This window comes from Adiantum capillus-veneris, chromosome 30, assembly GCF_014529385.1.
Source record: "Adiantum capillus-veneris isolate H3 chromosome 30, ASM1452938v2, whole genome shotgun sequence".
In the NCBI taxonomy this organism is placed as follows: domain Eukaryota; kingdom Viridiplantae; phylum Streptophyta; class Polypodiopsida; order Polypodiales; family Pteridaceae; genus Adiantum; species Adiantum capillus-veneris.
The window spans coordinates 40,380,568-40,390,051 of NC_140960.1; the positions used below are offsets into that span (position 1 = coordinate 40,380,568).

Consider the following 9,484-nt stretch of genomic DNA (forward strand, 5'->3'; position numbering starts at 1 on the left):
TTTGGAGCTTTTATTGTAAAACCACTTATTATTTTCATAAATTGAGAATGTTGTAACTCTTACTTTCCGGATAAACAGTGTAATTGATGAGCCGGGGCTACAAGCTTCTAGATTGTATCAACCTATCTTTAGTTAGAGCTCCCATATTATTAGTTTTAACCACATCAACCTTGGCTGAGGTATAAAAGCCAATTGTTGTAAGTATTTGGATAATAGAACATAGCATGAGCTAACGGCGCTCACTTCTCTGCTTCTCGCACTTCCTACTCCTTCCCCGGTTGTCACATTGCAGTGCCGTCTGTTGCGTTGCAACCGCAGATAAGAGTTCTACGCGTTGACGTAAACATTTCATGGTAATCCGTAGCTTTTGGCGTCGTCGATCCGCGGCTTAATTTCATCATAAGTAGAAATTTAAGACAAAAAATCATAAAATAAGTATAGGCGGGGTATTGGGGCATCATTGCTAAGCATTTAGATGCATTTTGGGTCGAAAACAACTAGGTTAAAAACTCACTATCGTTAATAATCGTGATTTTTGCACTTGACTTAAAGTGAGATTTGAAACCATAAGCATGTGTGCTTAGGTGTTATATACATGTCCTAGAAGTTTTGTAACGTTTGGATGTGGGTTGATGCTGTAACGGTTATGATTTGTTTACCGATTAGCGACTAGCTTTTGGTGATTTCTGTCATTTGAGTGTAGCTTGAGTTAGATGCAAGTTGTCTATTGTTTTCCAAGAGATTGACAACCTCTTGTAGCATCTATGCACTAGTTAAGGCAGCCTCATCCCATGGATTAACAATTATATTCGTGGTTCTCGCTATGTCTACAATAAGATAGGAGTGAGGTTAGACACTCGTCCCACACTTTCCCTAAAAGTGACTTGCGGACATTTCTCATTAGTATACTTGTTGTATCTATCCAGTGCTTGTTGAAAATTTCAACGAGCAAATGTTAGCATATCGGTATGATCGTGGATAAAGTCCTTAACTTGTTGAAATTTCTACGTAGCCAACCCCATCGTAACTAGTGATCTGGGTTGAAAACCGTGTATAAGCATGAAAGGACTAAACCTAGTCAAAACATGCTTTGAACTATTATAAGAAAACTTCAAAATAGTGAGATAATCTTCCCAATCGTATTGCTTCTTGCTAATGTTTGCTTTTAGCGTATCCTCTAGCACATGATTAATACATTTAATGTGCCCATCTGCCTTTAAATGTTATGTAGTGTAAATATTTGAGTTGCATTCCCAACATTTAACTCCTTTATCTTGTTTCCTTACCTTCCATTTAAGCACTTTCACATCCTGTGCTGACATATACCAACCATCGAGATCTAAGTCATCTTCAAACATATCTCTCAGCTACACTCTACTCAGTAAAATGCTGCTCTCTGACTGAATCTTGGAATAACCAAACTTCAACAACTCCACTTGTTCATTTAAAGCTATAAAGCATAAATCTTGCCATTCTTGCAATCTCTCTGCAATACTTTCTCTTCTATACAATTGGGATTTGTAAAACAAAGCAAAATCTTTGGCCTTCTGCAATTCCTACTTTAAATCTTCAATGGACTCCTCCAAGTCCTTGATCAACTTTGCATCTTCTTTGATCTCCTTGACACTTTTGGTGACTCTGAAATCTAACCTTGCAATTGGAACTTCTCCCTCTACAGGACACTACAATTAAGTTGTCATTGATCTACAAAATTCTTCACTAGGTCTAAAGATTTATAAGCATCTCCAACCTTGGCCAGGTGGCTAAACTGTGAAAAACTCTAGAAAGGCCAGATGTAGCAATCTGCATCGTAAACATCCTCCAAAACAAGGAAATCCAGACTAAAGAGATTGCACTATAGAAGCTACCATAAGTTACAACAGTCACCAATAGACCGCACAGACCACCACCGGATGGTGTCCTATCAGTAGGTAGGGTAATCCAAGATGAGGGGAAAGCCAAACTCAATAGTCTGCGCTGTGAAGGGCCTCTAAGAAGAGGTGTGGTCAAACCAAGATGTCTGTACCGTGATCATCCTGTATGAAGAAGGGAAGCCAGATTGAGAAGTCTATGCTGCGAAGATCCTCTGAGAAGAGGAAAGGCCAGACTGCTCGAGCATGGTTTAATATGTGAATCTACATTTTAGAAAGCTATGGACATATATAAAAGGTAGATAGAACCTGGAGCTTTGCCCAATGCCTGAAGATCTACAATGTTTTTGTCCATGCGATTCTTGACAAGCTTATCCTCAAACACGTCGCAAATGAAGTGATATCTCACATCAATGTGCTTTGTCTTTGCTTGGACAATGGATTCTATACAAGTGGCTAAATAGCATTATAATTGTCACACCACACAACTGAAACCTTTGGAATAATCCCCTACTAGACATGCAACCCATATGGATTCATTGCCAGCCTCTCACACAATAACATCCTCTACTTATATGATAAAAGCAGATTTGGAAGCACATGCAAAGATGCATGCTTTGGAGCAAAAGGAGAAAGTTATAGACTCGAGCAACACCTCTCAAGTACTAGAACCTATGACAAACCACACACATTCAATTTGAGAGTGTTGAACATATGCCATGGGTAGACCTACCTAGTACATCAATTGTGAAGGGTATTCAAGATCTAAAGGACAATATATCAGATTGTAGATGCTAGAGATGAACTAAAGCACTGGATAGAAAAAATGCCAGATGGCATGGCAAAGAAATATATGGAGTATGAGCTCAAAGTTTTAGAGTGCGGCATTACTGAGATCTAGCCAAATGAGTAGACTAAAAATTTTGGCCACGACATGCTAGCATTCCCACTAATGAAACAAAAAGCTATCTTGTGGAAAACAAAATTGCTTCCTTCTTTAGAGCCAAATGCCTGTGGAGAGTATGAGGGAGCGACAATAACCAATGAACAAAGTTTTACTCATCCTTGAGCAGCTAGCCCTTGTGGAGAAAGAGATGGTTTGAGAAGCGGCCTCGAGATGAGACACTTTACAGAAATGCACCACAACACCTGAGGATCCACCTAGAGTACTCTCCTATTGTTGTGAGGCAATCCTAGAGTAACTATGAAGTGTGGAGAAGCATGAGGAAGATGGTGTTAAATTATCTAGTCCTTTTCAATCCTAAACCAAACACCAAGCCCATAGAAGCATACATGATCCTCACACTCTGGGAAACAATAGAAATGTCGAAAGATGCCTCAGGTCTTACGTGTCATGACATGTAAAATAAGAAAGATGATTATCATCTCTATAGAGGCATTTGATGACATAGACAAGGTGAAGAACCCTTGGAGGTTTTATTGAGGGCACAAATAGCATCAATTGGGACCTCGAGGAGGATCCTTCTAGAAATGTTATCATGGGCATGTATGCCCGCATCATGTTCGTGCCATCACACTACATGCAAAATTTTGAAGAGGCATTTATGAGAGGGTTCTTTGAGATGGATTCAAACATATTTAATCCATTGACAAAGGATCTTCAAGCAAGAAATATGGCCTATCAAATTACCATGCTCAATAGTCCTCTTTGAGATCTCTCCTTCAAGGCAGACATAATGGCACATGCAACAAATTCAACAAAGTACGAAAGCTTACAGATAGATCTTTTGCAACATGCAAAAGGATGTGTATTGAATGGGAAGGGGGGAGTGTTTGGACCTTATAGATTATGGACCCCCTCCTAGCCACACATATTTCAGAGCCACATTTTTGATACATTGTACTTTATTTTTTCCAAAAACCCTGTACATGAGCTAATGTAATTTTGATCCTAGAGCTATAGACTTCTGAGTTGTAAATGTCTCAATATGTATGTAAGGCCCAAAGTAGCTGGCCAATGGCCATTTTTTGAAGCCCTAGGTATATAAGACAATAGATCTAGGTTGAAAGGGGACAATTTTTGGGATAACAAAAGAGCTCTCTTGTACGTGCTATCAAGCTACTTCTAAGCTCTACTTTGTAATAAACATAACTCTTGATTGGGTAATCTATTTCAAATTCTAAAACTTTGTATTGTGTTCCTCTTCTGGTGCTCTTTCTTTCAAGTGTAAGCATTTTAGGTTCTGCGACGATTTGTGAATAAGTACATCTTCAATTTTAAGTACCTAAAAATGAAATTTATATCGTTTTGACCATGGGAGAATATTATTAGACCTTAGGGTGACGTGTTTGGATAGTTTAATTGCAGTTTGATGACCTGGTTAATGATGGATTGTGTACCTTGTATGACTTTGTAGACTTGTCTCCTTAGACCTAGTATAGATTCCACTAAAGTCTTGTGTCTATCTAAATCCGTTTAGTCATTGCATGATGATCGAGAGTAGTGAGATAGGACATAGATCTTTTGGCATTTGACTTGTTGATTTTCTTATAGAGACTGACATCCTTGCTTGTTAGGTTCACTTATTGAGGTTGACACCCTCAAATAGTCTTTGTGCACCATCCAAGTCACTTTCCTAAGTATTGACAAGACTATGTTAGTGCCAAAAGGCTATGCTATGGACGTCCATCACGGCAACCCAATAGCAAGACCAAAGTTTGATAGAAGAAGCCAAGGAAAAGGAAGGTTTGACAGAGCAACAGGCCATGGGCCTAGAAGCCAAAGAGATTATGGAGGAGGAAAACACCCTACTGCAAACCTAACTAGTTTTCTCACGATAAACACTACTCACAACAAAACACCACACAACCACTTAATTACTCTAATGGAAGTCCCTCCAAGTAAAGTGATCGCTTTACAGAAACATGTAGCCACAACTACACATTTACTCTCAATGGAACAAAAAGAAACTACCAAAATTAGGCAAGAGAATGAAGATATGAAAGAGAATCCTAAAGCAAATGAAGCAACTCTAGTGGCAAAGGAATAAGAAGCAACTACCTTGCTAGCTCGGGGGGGTCACTATGTATATATCGTGTGTGTTCAAGGACTATTTGTAAAACTCCAAGTCTGTGAATTTTTTACAAATAGAATACACTCTTTTCCTATTCAATTTGTAATATTTTTTTCCAATTTTATTTTATGGTACCCTTCTGTATGTAAAAATGTGAGAAAATGAAGAAATTTAATAACGTGCACTCACGTGGATAGTCACATGATTATTAAGTGACTCCCCCCCCCCCCCGAGCCTGCTAATCAAATGACCCCCATTGAGGAGACACTTTGCAAAACTAAAGTTGTGCCTAAATCGCTCATGCTTGCTGCAGCTAAGGGAGGCGTCATCACGGACCACAGTTGAAGCATCTGTTTGCCGGCTTGCTGCAAATAAGTGAGGCCTCTTCACGAGCCACCAGATAAAGCAACCATTTGCCACCTGAGGCTTCTACTCAATTTCGCAGTTTGGCATCACCTACTCTCCTTCACTAGCCATCATCTGCACCTGCTCACACTCTACTTCAAGGGCATCACTTAGTCCATTTTGCAGTTCACCTGCATGCTCAATCTCTGCATTGCGGGAGCGTCTTTTGCTGAAGCTGTACTGCAAGTTTCAGTTCACCTACTGAAGCTTCACAAGATCTACTTCATAAGCCACTAAAATTTTCTTGCTGCACCTGTTATGTGCTCGTTGCACCTGCTCAAAGTTCACATGCTGCACCTGCTCTAATTTTGCTCAGTGCACCTGCTAAACTTCGCAGAATGCACCTGCTCAAAATCCACTCAAACCACATCACGTACGCTATTTCGTGGGCCAACATCATTTGCATGCTCTAATTCTACATCATGGGCTAGCTTCACCTGCTGTAGTTTTACAAAGTTTGACTTCACTTGCAGAAGCTTTGCCAGTTCAACTTCGAAGTCGCCCAACTTCGCAGGGAAAATGAACTCGTGCTTTGTCCAGGGCTCTCGACTACAGCCTTCGACAACAGCCATCTTACTTGCTTTGAAGCTCGAGCCTAAAGAGGCTGGCATATAGCCCTTGCATGGGGCTTACCATAGCTCACGAATACTTGCAGCCTTGCATGGGACCTACGGCCATATCTCACGGGTACTCGCTCATGGTTGACTTAAGCCCGGAGGAGCCTTGCTATTACCATATGCAATTACCCTGTCTTTGGCTATGATTTCGGATAAACTTTCACAACCTTGAAGCCTACCCACTGCCTGCTAATTTCTCATTAGCTTCTCTCTTGCCGCAAACGGCAGTTAGCCCTCAATTACCCCTTTGTTTGCTTCTGCATACTCCACAATTTTTTTGCTTTTTTTTGCCATTTGTAATGTCCTAAGCTTCTGCTCGCCATTCCGCTAAGTCATGGAATCCTCATCCACCCCTGCCCTCCATAGTAATCCCACACCCTCGTTTGGAACCCCCTCTTTTCTATCACCATCTAGTTTGACAATCATTATTTCCTCCAACGGCTACGATTTTTCCACCGTCGGCTCCCTCTCCCCTAATACCTCTTTTTCATCGGTATCCTTTTCTTCAACTTTTTCTACCACCCTTCCCGGTTTCATCTCGGCCTTCGCTCTCACTAACCCTTTTGCATTTGCCGCACGATCGAGCACGACTACTCCCGCTTCCTCCTCTAAGAAAGCCCTCTTTATCCCGGAAGAACTTTAAGGGCTCACGGCAAACCTCCCCGTAGAGGAATTTGATTTCTCCCCTCCTTCCTCGAAGGGCACCAAAAGCTACGGTGCACCTGTTGGCCTTACGTCTCAAAGGGGAGTGCTCCCCAATCCCCCCCTCATTGCTCGTTTCTCTTTGGGCGCTTTCTCCTCCTTGTTTGCCACCTCCCCCTCCCCTTTTCACTCTTACGCCACTTCCCTCAATCCTATCTCCTCTACTTCGCCCCTCCCCACCATTCCTACCATCACCAAACCCCAAGAATTCGACAAAATGGTGTTTGGATCGTTACACGAATTCAAAGCTATTAATCTCAAGCTTTCTAAAGCCAAATCTCATCTCCGCCACCTCCAAAACCATCGTGCTAGCAATAAAGTCCCCAATAGCCTATGCATGAAGCCACCACACCTTGTTTTTGAAGATTCCAGTGCTCAAGCCCTTCTCAATGCGAAGTTTGTTAGCCTTAACATACAATATCAACTTGATTGTTCCGATGTTTATATACAAGCCCAAACTCTCCTAGTAGAAAACCTCCAAAAACTTTTTGACTTCTTCCATGAGGTTGTAGAAGAGCGCTTAGAAGATCTTGTTAAAAAGCTCTCACCCTTATCCTTCCCTAGAGTTCAACCTGAAGCATGGGCCAATCAACTTGTTATGTGGAAACATTCTTCTATTTTGGAGCTAGACTCCTTTATTCAAAACTCCATTCTACAAGAACATTTAGCCACTTCCATTGAATCAGTGGCTCACAATGCAAGAAAGAGATCCCAAGAGACCCTATTTGCCGAAGCAATGGAATTACCAAAAGAAGACACCGTGAGTGAGCTCGTTCAACATGAGGTCATCACTCAAATGAGCAAGCTCCTCTCCCAAAAGACTCCTTTAAAATTTGGTAAAAACCCTTCCTCTAAAAAACCTTTTTCTTCCACTCCCTCACAACCTTTGTCTTCCCTTGCCAAGCATAAAGTTCCCTTTGGGAAATACACCCACCAACCATTCAAAAAACCTTATAACGCTTCCCTCTCTCCCTCTATCATCTTGCTTGAAAAAACCCCTCCTCTTCATGCCTTCTTTCCCCACCCATCCCTCATTTTCTCAAATCTCCTAAATACCCCCTTAGTGTCCCTCCATGTTCTAGCCACCCCTCTCCCACCCTTTTACCTTTTCTCTCTAAATCTCCCCATCCCTCATGCAACCTTCCTGAAAAACCTAGATATTCAAAAAACTTGCAATGGAGGAGGAAGTAGCCATTGAGCACCCTACTTCATGGGTCCATCTGCTCTTCTCCAAACCTCCCCTTTTTCCTCTTTTTTGGACCCATCCTCCCTTTTCACCAACTTACTTCTCCACTACACCCCGCTCCCCTCCTTTCCCTTATGGTGTTTCTAAAAAAGATTTAAGTATTGGCTTTCTCTTACTAACCCTTCTCTTTTTAAGGTGTTAATTCTAAGAAATCAATCAATTTATGAGTTAGAAAACAAGGTCACTAACCTAGCTTGCCACAACCTCTCAAATCGTACGCTTTCCTATTATGAAGAGAAGCTGATTGGTTTAGGAATTAAATATATTCCTCCCCCTTCCCCTCCTACTCTCTCCTTTCTAAAACACTCTTTTTCTAACTTGGAAAGAAGCTACCAACTTAAGCTCTTTTTTAAAGGAGGTTCCACACCATCAAATCCCTTCTCCCTCCCCAATGCCTCTTGGTACCAATTAGCTCCTTCTCTTAGTCTCAAAAATATTTTCTTGTCACTCTCTTCACAACTTAGTACCAATTGGAAAACCTCTTTCTCTTCTTCTCACTTCTCACCCCCTTCCTTACTTAAGAAAGCCCTTTTTTCCTTAAAAAATGATCCTTCCATTATCATCAAAGCAACGGACAAAAATTTAGGACCTGTCATCTTATCCAAATCCTGGTATATAGAGAAAGCTTCTAAACATCTCTTAGATTCCTCTACCTACACCCCCTGGCTTCAGCTCCCCTCCCCTTTGTGTCCTCCCTTCTCTCGTCAATTATTACCAATTGCACTCTTCTTTCTTCTAAAGAGGAGGCTTTTATCCTTAAGCCTCCTTCTTCTGAACCCCACCCTTGTCCCTTTTTTCTACTTCTTAAAATACACAAACCCTCCTTAGTCGAACACTCCATTTTCTCTTACAGAGGATATGTTCTGGAACATGCCTCTATATGGCTCCACTTCCAACTTCTCCCTATCCTTCTCACAAAGAAACAACACCTTAAGGACTCTTTTTCACTCATCAAGGATAACTCCTCTCTTGTCCTTCCTTCTAATGTCCTTTTGTTCACGTTTGATGTTGAATCATTATATCCTAACATCCCCATTCAACAAGGTTTTCTTGCCCTCTTTGACTCTATCCAACACCACTTTTCCTTACTCAAAAGGAGCCTTGTCCTCTCTTGTCCTTAACCACCATTACATCTCCTTCTAGGGAAACTGTTGGTGACAAATCAAAGGCACTACCATGGGGTCTAATTTTGCTGTCGTTTATGCATGCCTATTTCTTTGTCACTTAGAGGATAGTATCAATCTTCCCTCCCATCCCTCTCTCCGTTATTTCAAAAGATACATCGATGATGCCTTTGGCATTTGGAAAGGCTCCTTTCTTGATTTTGAAAAAATCCTCAAGCTTTACGGGTCACCACTCCAGAACCATAAATTTCTCCGGTCATTTCTTCGACATTCATTTCTTCAAAGGACCCTCCTTTTCTCATTCAAGGACTCTTGATTCTCACTGCTTTCAAAAAAGCCTTCACTCTTACAACTACATTCCTTGGAAACCTTGGCATCCCACCCACCAGAAAGTCGCTTTTATAATTTTGGAACTGGAACAATATGTCATTAGAGAGAGCTCCTTAGATGGGTTCCTTACCATTCGTGCCCATTTTTTCCATAG

At 41.2% G+C, this 9,484-nt stretch overlaps 1 pseudogene; it reads left to right on the forward strand.

The window, feature by feature from the left end:
- Positions 1-6,262: 6,262 nt before the first annotated feature.
- On the forward strand, positions 6,263-6,971 carry LOC147417844 (uncharacterized; annotated as a pseudogene).
- Positions 6,972-9,484: the final 2,513 nt, after the last annotated feature.